Here is a 17,819-nt window from a genome sequence, read left to right as displayed (position 1 = left end):
TCTGATAACAAAACAAATCAAACGTAAACAGTAGGTGACGTTGATAGCACATGCTGAATTTAGTTGCTGAAATGTCTATGCAAAATGTTATATGTTAGAGAGACTACCCGCAAAGCAAATGTACACTTCAATGAACACATGCATAATATATAGTTACAAATTACAAACTCACCAGCAGCATTTTTATGTTTTTAATACTAGTCATCAATACATTAATGTAGTTATTATAATAGGCCTAATTAAAATATAAATGTACATTTCAATAGTACGAGCTCTGAATCAGTTAAAATTGTATTGCATTTGAAAGAATAAAACCTAACCCTTAAGTATTGTATTATATTTGGATAAAACACACTTTAATTAAGACATGCCTATTATTTAACCATAACATTTATTAGTTATAAGTAAATTATTCTTAAGACATAATTAACTGAAGTGATATTATTTTAATTTACTATACTGAAATTACATTAAATAATTTCCCCTTATCATTAATAAATAGTATTGAATGGTAAAACATATATTTTTTTAAAGGTAACCATAACCTAATCCTTTATTTCATTTTATATAAAGTGCATTATGTTTTTCTCAATTTTTATTTTTTTAACCCTACTGCTTAAATATCATTTACATGTTAAATAGATAATTATTTCATCATCATAAAATCTTTATTTGGTTGACAAAAACAACAATAAAAAAATTCAGCACATATAAATATAAAATCACCTCAATAATAAATGTACACATAAAAATGCCAATCATTAAAAAAGAAAGAAAACCCCAGGACAACAAGATCAAAGCAACGAATCTGATCTTGATCTCCTGGACGTCAGTGCAGTTCATAGGAAGCATAAGACAGCAAACATGACCTATTGTCACAGCTACAGGACAGCCTACAATCGGACAAAGCCCAACCACATGGGCAGGCCAGTAGATGATGAAGTGAGCTGAACTCCAACCAGGCTGAAAGAAACCTATTACGCTGGTGGTGAACCTGAGCTATGTAAGGCTCGAGAACCTGAACAGACTTCAGGAGCATGTGTTCTCGCGCTGAGGGTTTCTGCAGCTTCCCCTGTTTTCTTTCCAGCAGAGTGTTAAGTTCAACTCCACAGACTTCTTCTTTCTTCTTTCAAATTATCTTTATTATGACATGAAGTCTCAACACCTTCAGCAGATACAGAAACAACTCCTCTTTCTTCTCCTCCCAGATCCTTCACCTCCCTTCATTCTATTCCACACCTCATCCTCTACCTCATCACATTCTAGATTCCATAAAGGAGATACTACAATAAATGGTAAATCTCCACACACCTCCCCCCTTACAATATAAGGACAAATAAATCAAATAGAAAGCAATGAAGATAATATAATCAACTATGTACAACAATATAGAACACCTCAAAAATTTTGACGATCAAGTTTGCAAACATTTCCCAAGTTCCATGTAGACCCATTTTCCAAAACCACCACATTTTTCCTTACACTCAACACTCGTTGAGGAGGATAAAATTTACTTTCTCCTTTAAGAACAATACTTTTCTTCTTCACTGCTACCCAATCTCCCCTTCGTATAATGCTAGATTTCGCACACATCCTCCTGTTGTAGTATGTGGCACTTTTTTCCTGCATTTTCTCAACCTTTGCCCTTATCGACTCTCTATCAACCACCACTTTCTTGTTAGCCTTCAACCACACCGGACACTCCAGTACACCAGGTTCCCTTCCCTTTAATGATAAAAAAGGTGACACTCCCGTTATAGAATGGGGAGTCGTCCTATAGGTCCACATCATTTTTCTCAATTCTTTTTTCCACGGAAGTTGATTCGCCAAAGATAACTGTATGTTTTCCATAACCAATCGATTCACCCTTTCCACAAGACCATTGGCTTGCGGATGGAAAAGTGCTACCCTCTCATGTGTGATCCCAACTTTTTGCAAATAATCAGTCATTTCTGATGATATAAATTGCACCCCATTATCAGACACAATGTATTTTGGTATGCCCTCTTCCATGAATACCTCCTCAAAGAACTCTATCACTACGGAAGTTTTCACATCCCCAACCACCTTAGTGATGAACCATTTAGAGTGATAATCCACTAACACCAGGATATATTTACACCCCATTCCTAGACTGGACATAGGTCCAATAAAATCCACAGCCAATTTCTCCCATGGACCCTTAGGGAATCTCACAGGAGCCAGAGGTACATGCCTTACCACCTTGGTCTTGTCACTGTTGGCACATGCCACACAATTTCTTACAGCCTCTTCAACTTGTTTGTCCATCTCAGGCCACCAAAATGTTTGCCTCACCTTTCTTTTCATTGTTCCCCTGCCCAGATGCCCTTGATGGGTAATCTCAATAATGTGTTTACGTACACTAACCGGTGGAACAAGTTGGTCCCTTCTTAATAGCCTCCCACTGACTATACTTAGTTGATCCCTATTTCTAAAATACTTCACTAAGTCACAATCCTGCTCATCCCCAATCCTCCAACCATTAACTACTCTTTCTTTCACAACCTGTATAGTGGGATCATTCTCTTCTGCCTGTTCCCATTCTTGCGCCGTTATAGCTACGTCTCCTAAAACAGTGCTCACTACATCCTTTGACTCTTCCTCCAGGAACCCTTCTTCACTCACAGGCGCTCTAGACAAATAGTCTGCAATAACATTCTTACTACCCTTCACAAATTCCACCGTAAAATTGTAGCTCAAAACTGACAACAACCATTTAGAAATTCGTGGGGTAATACCTCCTTCCAGCCCACGTCCCCCTTTAAAAATGTAAGTAAGTGGCTTGTGATCGGTCTTCAATTTAAAGGGTAAACCCCACAAGTAAAATTTAAAATGGTTTATTCCCCAACAACAAGCTAGGGCCTCCCTCTCTATTACGGAGTACGAAACTTCAGCACCTTGCAATCTTCTAGACGCAAATCCAATAACGCGTTCCTCACCTTCCTTAACCTGCGTTAACACAGCACCAATACCCACGTTACTAGCGTCAGTTGTCAAAAAGGTTTTGGCACATGAATCAAATATTCCCAACGTAGGAACCTCTGAAATATGATTCTTTAGTTCTTGAAAAGAGTACCTACAACTTTCATCCCACTCATACGTTACTCCCTTCTTCATAAGTTTTCTTAATGGTTCAACAATCTCAGAAAAGTTCTTAACAAACTTGGAGCAATACTCTGCAAGCCCCAGAAATGATCTTAACTCGTCTTTTGAGCCAGGTTCTGGAGCATGTCTGATTGCAGAGACAATGCTCTTCTTTGGCCTAATCCCATGCTCATTTACTGTGTGTCCCAAATATGTTACCTCCTGTTTACGAATCTGACACTTCTCTTTCTTAATCGTTAGACCATTTTTGTTCAACCTATGCATTACTTCATGGAATAAAAGATCATGATCAGACTCATCTTCTCCTATGATCAGTATGTCATCTTGGAAACATAATACACGATTCATGTCCCCAAAAATTCGCTCCATTATCCTTTGGAACACCGCAGAAGCAGAGGCAAGTCCAAAAGGCATCCTCTTATATCTGAAAGCTCCTAGCGGTGTTACAAAGGAGGTTACATGTCGCGACTCCACATGCAAATTTATTTGGTGATATGCAGAGGACATGTCCAAAACACTAAATGTATTTCCCTTCGCCTTCACTGACAGCATCTCTGTAATGTTTGGAAGAGGTTGTCGGTCAACCCATATACACTTGTTGAGATCTCTAAGGTCGATACATAAGCGAATCTTGCCATCATCCTTCGGTGCAACGACAACCGGGGCCAACCATTCAGAAGATTCGATCGGTTCGATAATATCTTCCTTCAACAGTTTCTCTAATTCTTGTTTCAATGGCTCCCTCATTAAGTTTGGAACATTTCTTACTTTATGCACAACAGGTGTAGCATTTTTTTTCAGTATAATCTTATGTACAAATCCCTTTAATAGTCCTAATTTAGAAGAGAAAACCTCTGGATATCTCGCAATTAAACCATGTTCAATAGATTCTGTCACAACACCAATACCACTCTCCTCAGTGAGTGACACAGGTTCCTTTGCGTTAGGATTCAAAATTATACCAAGATCTTTCTGATGGCGCCAACCAAGAAGATTTGTACCAGAATCTGTAATATACACCTTTCCCTGAATGATCCTTTCTTTGAATGAAATCATCATGCAGCACATTCCAATAATCTCTATTCTTCTTCCTGCATATCCCACTGCTTTTATATCAGGTGTTGATAGATTTTTGCATAAAGAATTTGTCCATCCAGACTCGAACACTTCTTTTGAAATAAGAGTGAATAAACTCCCTGAATCCACAAGTAACCTAACCGGAACATCATCTAACATAGCTTGGATATGCGGTTTATCAAGTGCCTCAGTGCTCTCCTTTCTGATTTTTTGTAGAGAAACTTCTTCACAATTGTGGAAAACCAATTCTCCATGAACTGTCAAGATTATATCTTCTACATCTTCGCATATGTCTTGCACTTCCTGAACCATCTTGTTATTATTACCCAATTTGAGTTTGCAAACCTTGGCAAAATGCCCCCTTTTTCCACAATTGCGACAAATAGCATTCCTAGCAGCGCACATTTTACTAGAAGCGATATGCCCCGGAGCGTCGCATCGATAACATTTTATTACTCTCCAATCTTGTGTTTTCCGTTTCTCAACTTTATTCTCCTTAACACCATCATCATCTTTATCAAACTTGTTCCATCGCACTGCACCACGAGGTTCTTCTTTCCTCTTGATTTCTGCTACAATCCCTTGTTCAGCTTGTGTAGATTTTACATCCATTTCTTGCAGCCACACAGCTGCATGCTCCATTCTTTTAGCAATCTGTATTGCCTCTTCCAAGTTCGGATCCCTCATTAGTAATTTTTCGCGTATCCTTTTATCACTTGTACACCTCACAAGTTGATCCCTTATTAGAGAATCAAGTAGATGATCAAATTCACAGGATAGCCCTAGGCCCCTTAAACTCGCCACATAAGATGCAATGTCCTCATCTTTCCGCTGTATCCTTGAAAAAAACTTATGACGTTGCAATACCAAATTTGTTTTTGGAATGAATTGTATATCTAACATCTGCATAGACATGTCAAAGACGTTAGAAGGATGACCATCTCCCACTCCTAACGATACTTCTGGTAAATTTTCATATATCCTTCTACCTTCAATACCAAGGTGATGCAACAATATAGCTTGGCGTCTAGGAGGGGCATATCGATCATTGCCACTAGCTAACATATAGGTATTAAAAATTTTCTTCCACTGCTTCCAAGGTATGGATGGATCTCCTGGAGTTGGAAGAAATGGGGGTGGCGCTAATATACTTTGATCACCCATTTCCCCCTTTTTTTTTTTTTTTTTTTTTTCTTTCTTTGTGCACTAAATGTTCGTTATTTTCTCCAATACAATATAAATGTATTTATAGCATTTATACATTTATTCACATAAGTATAGTTGATAATGAAGAAATATAATAATATATCTTCACTTCCTCAGTTCTTTTCATTCACTGCATTACTGAAATAGTCTTTCTTCAGTTTCATCATTTTTTTTTTTTTTTTCCTTAGTCCCTTTTCAACTCCGTTCTGATGCAGGTAAGCTTGTTTATACTTGGAACAATCCGACTTTGCACTAAAATGTGTTAAAAGTCCTTCAAGCGATGTGCGCCGGTATTTGTTTAATTTGTTTTTAAAAAAAATCACCACGTGTTAACGCGCGCACAGTCCTCGCGTTTATTTACTTTTCAAGCAACGCGCGGCAGACACAGCCAGTTGCTTTCAGCGCGTGTCAACGCGCGCACGGCTATTTTTCCCTCAGCGCGAGATGAATGCCAACAGATTAATCGGCGCGTGGGAACACGGGCACAGTTATAACGGTTCAAAAAGTACAATTTGGTTGTTAAAAAAAAATAAAAAAATTCCAAGTTGAAGAGTAACGCCGGTAAAAGAGATTATTTTTGCTTTGAGTACCTTTTGTCGAAGCTCCCTCGAAGATTATTATCAATATATTCAATACTCCAGGAGTGAAGGTGTCCTTCAGCCTGTCTCCTGCACAGGTCCTCGTCGCCAATGTTAAGTTCAACTCCACAGACTTCTTCTTTCTTCTTTCAAATTATCTTTATTATGACATGAAGTCTCAACACCTTCAGCAGATACAGAAACAACTCCTCTTTCTTCTCCTCCCAGATCCTTCACCTCCCTTCATTCTATTCCACACCTCATCCTCTACCTCATCACATTCTAGATTCCATAAAGGAGATACTACAATAAATGGTAAATCTCCACACAGAGCCCGATCTAAGAACAACCTCTTAGCACAATTCAATTCACGAGAGGACAGCGAATTTTGATCAATAAAAATATCCAATCTCCCAAGGGAGGCAAAAGCTGCCTTTATGTATGCTGTCCAAGTGATTTTATGCGCCAGTTCAAGGGCCAGACAGTCAGAAAGAATCAACCGGTTTAGCTTCAGACCCTCCCTGGTCCAAACCTTGATCCAGCACAGGAGAGGTCTAAGGGCCACTGTGTCCATAACAGGACCAAGACCAAGCTCCACGTACACTGAAAATGTGGGGGTGCAATAAGGTACATGTGCTACTTGACGCAAAAATTGATTCTCCACAACTTGGATCTTAGCCAAGTTTGCATACCTCCAGACCTCACTTCTATACTGTAACTAGGACACATATTTAGCCTGTTAGATTTTAGGAGGACCCTCGGTGACCAAGACCCTAGCATATGTGCAAAACTAAAAAAGCCCCTGTAGTTTTAAGAAACTCAGATCTTTTACCCTCAATGAATGGCTTCCAGTTGTTCTTTGCAGCAAATAGGACCCCCAAATAGGGAAAGGCCAAGACTTCACCCAAGGTCTGATCTGCCACATTAAAAGTCCCTGGGCCAGATGTACGACCCAGAGTTTTGCAACTCGCAATTTGTGACTCATTTGCGAGTCGCAAATTGGGAGCTGCAAAACCATATGTGGAACAATGTACCTCACACTGTTTGTGATTCCCAATGGGGTTGCAAATGACCTACCTCATTAATATTCATGAGGTACATCGCAATTTGTGACCCCATTGGGGACAGCAGACCACCATGTCTGTGACTGCTTTTAAATAAAGCCGTTTTTTTTTGTTTTAAATGCATCCCGTTTTCCTATAAGGAAAACGGGATGCATTTTCAAAAACAAAGATGAAAAGTTTTCTTTTCATTTTTTCAGAGCAGGCAGTAGTCTGTGGGACCACTGCCTGCAACAAAAACATATTATCACTACCATTAACAATGGGGAAGAGGCCCCATGGGGGCCCCTTCCTGTTTGTGAATGGATTAGCACCAATTTGAAATTGGTGCTATCTGCAAATGTTTTGTGACCGGGTTCACGGTCACAAAACATTCATACATCGCAATGTGTCTCGCAATTAGGAAGGGAATGCCCCTTCCTAATTGTGAGTCTCAAACCTATTTTGCGATTCGGAATATAGCTTACCAAATTGCAAAATAGGGTTTGTACATACCAAAATGCTTTTTTCTTGTTGCAAACGGGTTTGCGACAAGAAAAAAGCTGCATACATCTGGCCCCTAGTGCTGTTCGACTTCGGAGCAACAACAATAATACAAGATTTTGAAAAGTTGACAGACAGGTCCAGGTCATCCATAAATGAAGCAAAATTAACCAAGAGTAAATCCAACCCCCTGGCCGTGGGGACCATAAGGACTGCATCATCTGCGTATAACAAAACTGTGAGGGATCTCGCTACTCTAGGGCAGTCAGCCTGGATAGAGGAGAGGGCAGACTTCAACCCATTCACATACAAAATGAATAGAAATGGAACAAGAGTGCACTCTTGGCGAACAGCACTACTAGTGGGGAAAGACCGGGTGTGTGAAGCGCCCTGTGAAAAATGCACTGAGGCAGAGGTATCAGAATGTAGGATAGCTAAAAGGTCCACGATAGTCGGGTCAACCCCCATCTTGGAAAGCAGGGCCCAGAATTTAAAATGGTTTACCCTAGATAATTACTTAACTTTAAACATTGATTACTTAAAAGTGAAATACTAAAACAAATATTTCACTGAAGAAATTTTATTTTCCTAATATTACACTGAATTCAATTGCATCGAATAATTTATCCTTCTTCTGTAATTATTGTATTTAAAAGTAATAAGATTAGTTCAATTATGTCACAATTAAATAATCCCTTTTTAATTTTAGGTACATTAAAATAATTTGCCTCGATTTTCAATACTGAACCTTGACGGCTAAATATTGAATTTCAAAATTACATTTGTGTTACATTATGTTGGCAAGCTGAAAATTAACTAAATGGTTTGCAATTAATTTGGTGTAATGAAAGTAAATTACATTAATTTGACTGATTCACTGGGAGCTTAAGCCTCTTTATTTAAAGGCTGATAACCTATCACAATTACAGTTAATATACTTACCTGACTATCCATTGGCTGACAGAGTAGCAGTCACATTAATGTAATGACACCGGTCCAAAGGCACATACATGTAGATGAGGGGCAACCAAAAGAACAGGTAAATTAATCATGCATTTTCATTGTTCATGATGCATTTTCACTGCATTTTCCCAAGCAATATAAAACCTCTTGTGCAGGGCAAAAGTAGCCTAAAACAGAAACATGTATTGCGCTTGCTTGCATTAAGAAAATCTTGGTCTAACATTGGGTCTGTACCATCCACTTCTTTTAACACCTTAACTGCTGAGGCTTTTTCACTCCTGTCCAAAGCCTTTTTTTTATATTTGGGGTAGTTAACGCTTAGGCCTCTATAACTTTTTTCCACATTGTGTATTCACTCCAAATTTATGTACTTTTTTCCCCAACATTCTTGGGATTCCTAGGGATTGCCATTTCCCCTGAAGGGAATCAAGAAAATAGCCAGAATACACCTCAATTCGGGGTGTTTTAGGGAAAACGTGCTCTGTAAAGAAGCATTTGGTTTGTTTTCTAAAATTGATGTCACCATAAGGTTTGTTGTGCTAAAATCACCATGTTCCAAAACTTGAGGAACATACAGAGATATATAGAAGAACAGTTTTTAACACAGTTTTGGCATTTTGGCACAGACTGTGCGAATAGATATCAGGCCCTCATCTTGCTTAGAAATACTGATGCCACTGATGTATACCCTTAAAGCTTCCAATCGGACTCATAATGCTCTACGGATCTTAAAATATTCCATTATAGCAACCTTAATCTCAGCCTTGAATACCTTATCTAAAACCACCTCAGAGGAGACTCTCTTTGTGAAACTCAATGGGTGTAAATCAGGCATTTCAAATTCTACAAAAATCGGAGATTGGTCTAACTATGTGCTGGCAAGGTGTATACAAGGCTTCACACATGAACTAGCATCCCTAGTAAGCAGGACATAATCAATGAAAGAATACCAACCACGGACCACAGGCTAGAATGCAAAATCAAGCTATGTTGATTCCTGTGTCTACTTATGTCTACTATTTGTTATTGTGCTGTGGAGGTTTTTTTTGGTACACCACAAGATATATCTGCAGCAGAGTTCAGAATATAATTAAAATCACCACCCCATAATCACTGTAACAGATGAAAGCTTAGCTACTTGTTTTGCACATCCCTGAACAATTGTGTGTTATCATGGTTGTGGCCATATACATTAACAAATATCATTTGTCAGTCCTCCAAGGCATCCACATCTATAATAAACGTCCCTTCTGGATCAGAGACTGTCCTGTCTACTTGCATACCAAGACATATTCTCACCCAAATAATAACCCCCTTGCAATTTAACGAAATGTCACTACATGACATTATCCTCCTAATCCGTTTGTCATGGCACAAACAGACTATGGAGTAAGGTGCATTTCTTGAATAAATGCTATGTAAATAAAATAACCGTTGGGATAAATACCAGTACTGCACTCTTTATGATGGTCATTTAGGCCTCTTACAATCCAGGTAAGCAGTTTAAAAGTTAGATTTGGAAGCCTATAACCTACCATGCAGGTGGCACGATTTGCAAAATAACAATGAACTGGGGTGCAGCCCCCAAGTAATTACAAGTGGCTGAGATTAATTCAAGTGTTCCATCAATCACATTTTGTATACAGATTCAAACATAAAAAGACACACAAATGCAGTGAAATATTCACACATAGGCTCAACACCCCGACACAAACACACATCAGTGCATTTTCAATTACATACAGGTGCACACATAAAGAATAACACACAAATAAAGACGCAACACTCATGGATACATACAAACACATATATAGAAGAATCAGATGGGTGCCTACATACAGACATTAAAATACACAGCTCTACAGGCATAGCCACACTCACACACATTCATAAATACACCCAGGCAGCAAATTGGAAACCACACAGAAGCTTAACTGTAGGAGGCTGGCCTGGCTTATAGTGGGTACCTTGGGTACTTACACCTTGTGCCAGGTCCAGTTATCCCTTATTAGTAGAATAGAGGTGTTTCTAGCAGCTTAGGCTGTTAGAGGTAGCTATAGCTGAGCAGCTTAGGCTGAACTAGGAGACATGAAAAGCTCCTACTATATACCACTTATATCATATAGCACTATATCACAAGAAAACACAATACTCAGAGTTACTAAAAATAAAGGTACTTTATTTTAGTGACAATATGTCAAAGGTATCTCAGAGGATACCCTCACTTAGGAGGTACACAAACCAAAATCAGGTAAGTAACAGTAAGAAAAGTAGTGCAAACAATGTAGAATCACAATAGGATGCAATAGGTAGAAATAGGCCTAGGGGCAACACAAACCATATACTCCAAAAGTGGAATGCGAATCATGAATGGACCCCAGGCCTATGTTAGGTTGTAGCGGGGATGCTGGGACTGTAAGAAAACAGTAAGGGTGTCCAAAATACCCCACCCCAAGACCCTGAAAAGTAGGAGTAAAGTTACCCTACTACCCCAGAAAGACAGTATAGTCGTGATAGGGGATTCTGCAAGAACCACAACTGCTACCAAAGCACTGAAGACGGATTCCTGGACCTGAGGACCTGTAAAGGAAGGGGACCAAGTTCAAGAGTCATGCAAGTGTCCAGGGGGGGCAGGAGCCCACTAAACCCCGGATGAAGGTGCAAAAGGGCTGCCTTTGGGTGGAAGAAGCCAAAGATTCTGCAACAAAGGAAGGTGCCAGGAACTTCTCCTTCAGTCAGATAATGTCCCATGGCGTGCTGGAGGATGCAGAAGTGTTTCCACGCAGAAATACTGCTAACACGCCTTGCTAGCTGCAAGAGTCATGGTTGAGGATTTTGGGTGCTGCTGGGGCCCAGGAAGGACCAGGATGTCGCCCCTTGGAGAAGGAGACAGAAGGGGCGCTCAGAAACTCAGAGAGCCCCAACAGAAGCAGGCAGCACCTGCAGAAGTACCAGAGCAGGCACTTAGAAGAACTGAGGACAGCGGTCAACTCAGAGTCACAAAGGAGGGTCCCACGACATCGGAGTCCAACTCAGCGAGTTGGGCAATGCAGGACAGAGTGGTGGGGACCCAGGCTAGGCTGTGTACAAAGGAAGTCTTGGAAAAGTGCACAGAAGCCCGTGCAGCTGCAGATCACGCAGTACACAGGTTTGCTGTCTGGCGTGGGGAGGCAAGGACTTACCTCCACCAAATTTGAACAGAAGGGCCACTGGACTGTGGGAGACACTTGGACCCAGCTCCTGTGTTCCAGGGACCACACTCGTCAGGATGAGAGGGACCCAGAGGACCGGTGATGCAGAAGTTTGGTGCCTGCGTTAGCAGGGGGAAGATTCCATCGACCCACGGGAGATTTCTTCTTGGCTTCCAGTGCAGGGTGAAGGCAGACACCCCTCAGAGCATGCACCACCAGGAAACAGTTGAGAAAACCGGCAGGATGGGGCGCTACAATGTTGCTGGTAGTTGTCTTGCTACTTTGTTGCGGTTTTGCAGGCGTCCTGGAGCAGTCAGCAGTCGATCCTTGGCAGAAGTCGAAGAGGGAAGTGCAGAGGAACTCTGGTGAGCTCTTGCTTTCATTATCTGAGGAATAGCCCAGAGGAGAGACCCAAATAGCCCAGAAAGGAGGATTAGCTACTGAGAAAGGTAAGCACCTATCAGAGGGGATCTCTGACGTCACCTTCTGGCACTGGCCACTCAGAGCTGTCCATTGTGCCCCAACACCTCTGAGCCCAAGATGGCAGAGGTCTGGGACACACTGGAGGAGCTCTGGGCACCTCCCCTGGGTGGTGCTGGTCAGGGGAGTGGTCACTCCCCTTTCCTTTGTCCAGTTTCGCGCCAGAGCATGGCTGGGGGATCCCTGAACCAGTGTAGACTGGCTTATGCAGAGATGGGCACCATCTGTGCCCATCAAAGCATTCACAGAGGCTGGGGGAGGCTACTCCTCCCCAGCCCTTCACACCTATTTCCAAAGGGAGAGGGTGTAACACCCTCTCTCAGTGGAAATTCTTTGTTCTGCCTTCCTGGGACCAGGCTGCCCAGGCCCCCTGGGGCAGAAACCTGCCTGAGGGGTTGGCAGCAGCAGCAGCTGCAGTGGAGACCCCGGAAAGCAAGTTTGGCAGTACCCGGGTTCTGTGCTAGAGACCCGGGGATGCATGGAATTGTCCCCCCAATACCAGAATGGTATTGGGGTGACAATTCCATGATCCTAGACATGTTACATGGCCATGTTCGGAGTTACTATGGTGACGCTACAAATAGGTATTGTGTAGTGCACACGTGTAATGGTGTCCCCGCACTCACAAAGTCCGGGGAATTTGCCCTGAACAATGTGGGGGCACCTTAGCTAGTGCCAGGGTGCCCACACACTAAGTAACTTGGCACCTAACCTTCACCAAGTGATGGTTAGACATTTAAGTGACTTATAAGTTACTAATGTGCAGTGAAAAAAGACTGTGAGATAACGTGGACGTTATTTCACTCAGGCTGCAGTGGCAGTCCTGTGTAAGAATTGTCTGAGCTCCCTATGGGTGGCAAAAAAAATGCTGCAGCCCCTAGGGATCTCCCCTGAACCCCAATACCCTGGGTATCTAGGTGCCATATACAAGGGAATTATAAGGGTGTTCCAGTGTGCCAATGAGAATTAGTAAAATTAGTCACTAGCCTGCAGTGACAATTTTAAAAGCAGAGAGTGAGCATAAACACTGGGGTTCTGGTTAGTAGAGCCTCAGTGATACAGTTAGGCACCACACAGGGAACACACACAGGGCATACATTATGAGAACTGGGGTCCTGCCTAGCAGGATCCCAGTGACACATAGGCAAAAACAAACATACATACAGTGAAAAATTGGTGTAACATGCCAGGCAAGATGGTACTTTCCTACATTAACCCAAACACCCCCACAGGCAGGTTCACACAGAAACACATAAAGACTGAAATAATAATAATAATCATAATAATAATAATAATAATACCAATGTGACTTATATAGCATGTAGTTACTTCAATTGAAGTGTCCCAGCAGTGGGACTCTAACTCCCAGAGGTCAAAAACACAGCAGGTCTAAGAAGTATTGGAATAAGCTCAATCTAAATAACCATTTTTTTTGGTTTTTGCTAAACAGTAATTCCATCTGATCCTGTCGTAGTTGAGGGAGAAGAGAATTCAACAGCCTAGATGTTAAAAAGCTGAAGGAGCTACCCCCGATGTGAACTCTCTTTATAGAGGGAATACAAGCAAGTAAGGCCCCAGAGGATCTGAGGCTCCTTGTAGGATAGTAAGGTTTGAAAAAGGGGTGCAATAGCGAGGACCCTTGTTAGTAAAAGGCCTGCAGCAACAGCACAGGGCTTTAAAAGAAAGTTGTTTCTTGAATAGTAGCCAATGAAACTGTAGTGGATCCCATACAGTTTTAATGGGAATCAGGAGTTTAGCCTTTGTCCTGCAGGCCTGTGCCCTCGTCACCTAGTGACTTTTAACCTACTTAGCTTGCTCTGTTTTAGCACATTTATTTAATTACTTCTTCCAATATGGCTGCCATGTTTATAGTTAGGAAGATGTTTTAATTTCACATTATCACTGCCACTATCAGCATCAAAGATAAATGAGATACGTATTTATTCACATCATGTACGTTCCCACTTGTGACAGTAACATAATGTACCTTTTCAGGGAATTAATTATATAATTGCCGCCCCAAACATACGCATACCTGTGTCAGGGGTACTACAAGATTTGTATAAATACTTCTCAAACAGACAAGATAATCAGAGGGATTCCTACCCTATGCTATCGACGCTATCTATGCTACACGTTACCTTGATGCAGACCCAGCCTTCGTGTCACCACAGTGTCTGATCTAGAGACCTCATTCCAAGGTAACAAGGGTTGGGAGCTCTTCTCATGGACATGGTACTGGCAGATTAGGTTTAACACACCCAGCTCTCTTTAGGCTAGGGATTAGGGGCCTGATTACAACTTTGGAGGAGGTGTTAATCCGTCCCAAATGTGACGGATATGCCACCAGCCGTATTATGAGTTCCATAGGATATAATGGACTCGTAATACGGCTGGTGGTATATCCGTCACTTTACCGTCACTTTTGGGACGGATTAATACCTCCTCCAAAGTTGTAATCAGGCCCTAGGTTTGTTATGCTAGGGTATAAGCGTTTATTTCACACCTGCTTTACATCTTATGTTACTGCAAGATAGTGGGATTCTTTATATTCATGACTCTCGTTTTTACCATTCTGTTTCTTGCATTGTTTATTGTCCTAATCAATGCAGCCCATGCAATTTACAGTAGATTTCAGTCTTGTTAATATAACCTATTGAAAACTTTACTGCATCTCTTTTATTGCCTGTGTATGACTCAGACATGTTGCTCATGTGAGAAAAGGGTAATCTCTGTTGAACCACGACTCCCCTCAGATGTCACACTCTTGAGTCCATCCGTAAAGGCTGCCACAAATCACCTTTTACTATATGGGTTTTGGTGAGGTACTGCTTGTGAGCTGGGAGGGTTGGGCTGACAGTTGCTGGATTGGCCTAGTCGCCTACAAACAAAAGTGCTGTCATCCTTAAACCAGCAGTCTTGCCTAGATCAAGAGTCAAACTACGACACAACTTTGAAAGTACAGACCCCGTAGAGGCCCATCTAGGAAGTTTCAGCAGCACATAAGCTGCAGAATTTTGCATGTGCTGAAGTCTCATAAGACAGAATTCTGATATTCCTAGGTACAAGACATTACAGTAGCCAGCCTGGAAGTAACAAGTGCCTAGACTACTGTTTTTCTAAAGGATTCAGGCAGGAGATAAAGGATTTTTAAAGAGTTTTTAAAATCCTGAAACATTTACCTGCCAGAGCTGTGATGTGGCTGTCACATGCAGATGTCATTTCAGATATGCAAATAAACACAAATTAGGACGTTCAGATGGATTTGAACAGGGTCACCCTTTAGGGTAAGACTATCTGAAGTTGTTCTTACTTCGTTCTTGGTCTCCTCTCCAAAATTACTGGTAGCACTGCCAGTGGCAATGATGAATATGACAGATCTAGCTGCCTCAGCATCTGTAGGTTCACAGAGTCGTCAGCTGAGATTCTGTGACAGGCATGAACCACCTTAAGTTAATAATATTACAGTTTGTACAAACAATGGTCAGCAATAAGGCTTCTGAGCTGGAGTTGTCCAAGTTTGGCATCCATGTCTCCACTGCACCGAATTTAAACATTCTCTGTTGTGATGGTCCTAGCTGCCTGCCCCTAAAAAAAGATATGTCTTACAGCTAGATTATTGGGAGAAACTATGCGGTCTGCATCTATAGTGCAGAATTCCTCTCTACTAAGACAAGTATAATAGAATTTTCTAAATAAGTCAAAAATACCAATTTTGATTAACAGGTGCACACTGAGTGAACATCAAAAGGTGTCAAAAATATCAGGTTATCAGTGAAAGCAACTCGTTTTGTCCAGTGAAATATTTTCTGATAGCTAACAATTTTGACCCCATTTGACAATTTTGGCAAAAATTATACATGAACCTCAGATTGGTCATCCAAGATAATGTGCACATTGCTTAAGTGGAGAAAGGTTAGTGGAGCATTTTCCATTCAAACTCCTAGAGGATGTTTTGCTCAAGAACATAGCTAGAGCCACCAAACTGAGCTGAATCAGTAAATAGTACTCACTCCATTAAAGGTTTCTGGATTTGTCCCATTAACGGTAAACTAAGTGAACCCACATTGATCTTCGTGGATCAGATAAGGTAGGGCTTTACTGAGATGGACAGCCAAGAGCTTTGGAAATGCCGTTGGCATTATAAAGTGAGATAGGCCTGCAGAAGAAGCAGCGCTCTATGGGTTGGTCTGACTTAGGGATCACAAAAAACAGTTCAGTGGAAACGACCCTGGGTCTGCCATTTTAGTGTAGCCAGCAATTGGGGAAGCAAGAGAGATTGTAAGCATTTAGGAAATTGAATTGGAAATTCATCTGGGCCTGGGGCCTTACCCAGGGTCAGAGCAGACAGTGCCTGGTTGATCTCATTTACTCTGAGTGGTTGGTCAAGTTCATGTGCTGGAGAAGAAGGAATCAATGGTAGTGAGATGTTTCATAGTAGTGGAGATGCAGATTCCCCTGCAGGCATGGGCGCTGCTGCATATAGCACCCACAAGTTATCAACAAACACCTGCGCCACGTCTGCGGTACAATCATGCAGGCAGTTGGGGCATTGCGGATCACTGGTACACTGGTGTTATACTGGATGTCTTGTCCCTTGAGGACAGCCAATAGAGGAGTTTGCCATATTTGCTTCCTATGACAGTTTGCATTTCCCCTTGTCTCATATGTACCCCTTGATCAGTCCCCTAAGGGTGGGTTTGCTGGCCACCCAAAGGGTCCCTGCTGATGCCACTGTGCCATGGTTTTCTTCGACGAAAGATTGGATCCTGGTTTTCAAGATGTCAGCACACTCCTGATCCACTAAATACCAGACGTTAATACGACACATGGGTCTGAACTGTGCGCCCCTCAGTGGGGCCTGTCTCAAGTAAGAGAGGTGCATGGTCTGATATGCTTTGAGTACAGATCTGCATCTGTGCTAGGTGGATGATGTCCATGGCCGGGAACCAGATCTTGGCAATGGGAGACACTTTTTTGTGTGCCACTGAAACGTATGTGCATGCTCGCATGCAATGGTGCCGTACAACGGCTCAGTCTGGAGCATTTAAAAGTGTCCCAAGTTGGGTCAAGTACGGAATTAAATTAATCTTCTATCAATATGATTCCTGTGGGAAGGGCCAGCAGGAGATCACAAAGTGTCACTAGTGTCAATTGGAGTCACAGATGGGTGACTTAAGCCAATATGATGTTTTATGGTTTATCCTTGAGGCAACCCTTGATCCCAAAACATTGCCCCTGAGGATCGTGGTGGGAGCGAGTAGGAATCCTATATGTGGTAAAGTCGCCGCCCCTCAGGAATCTTGGGGGAGAACCCCTCATGGAACATTCTGTCATAGCTTATGTGATGAAGAAAAGTACAGTGGAGGGCCAACCGATGAGTCTCCTGAAGCATCACAACATCTGGCTAGAATTATTTCATGTACCACAGAACGGCAGATAATTTCATATGATCTAGAAGACCTTTAATGTTCCATGATAAAACATTAACTATCTTTGACCAGAGAGGTAGTGAATCAGTGGGGTGACCCTCTTCAAGGGGAGATGCCAGGAGATCAAAAAGACAAAGAGAACAGTTGGACGATGGAAGGCAACATGCCATAAGGTGTGTGTGGTGTGTACAGGTGTTAGAAATGGGGTCTTTGGTTGGCAGT

Source organism: Pleurodeles waltl, chromosome 1_1 (genome assembly GCF_031143425.1).
Source record: "Pleurodeles waltl isolate 20211129_DDA chromosome 1_1, aPleWal1.hap1.20221129, whole genome shotgun sequence".
Taxonomy (NCBI): domain Eukaryota; kingdom Metazoa; phylum Chordata; class Amphibia; order Caudata; family Salamandridae; genus Pleurodeles; species Pleurodeles waltl.
Note: the sequence above shows the minus strand (reverse complement) of the source record.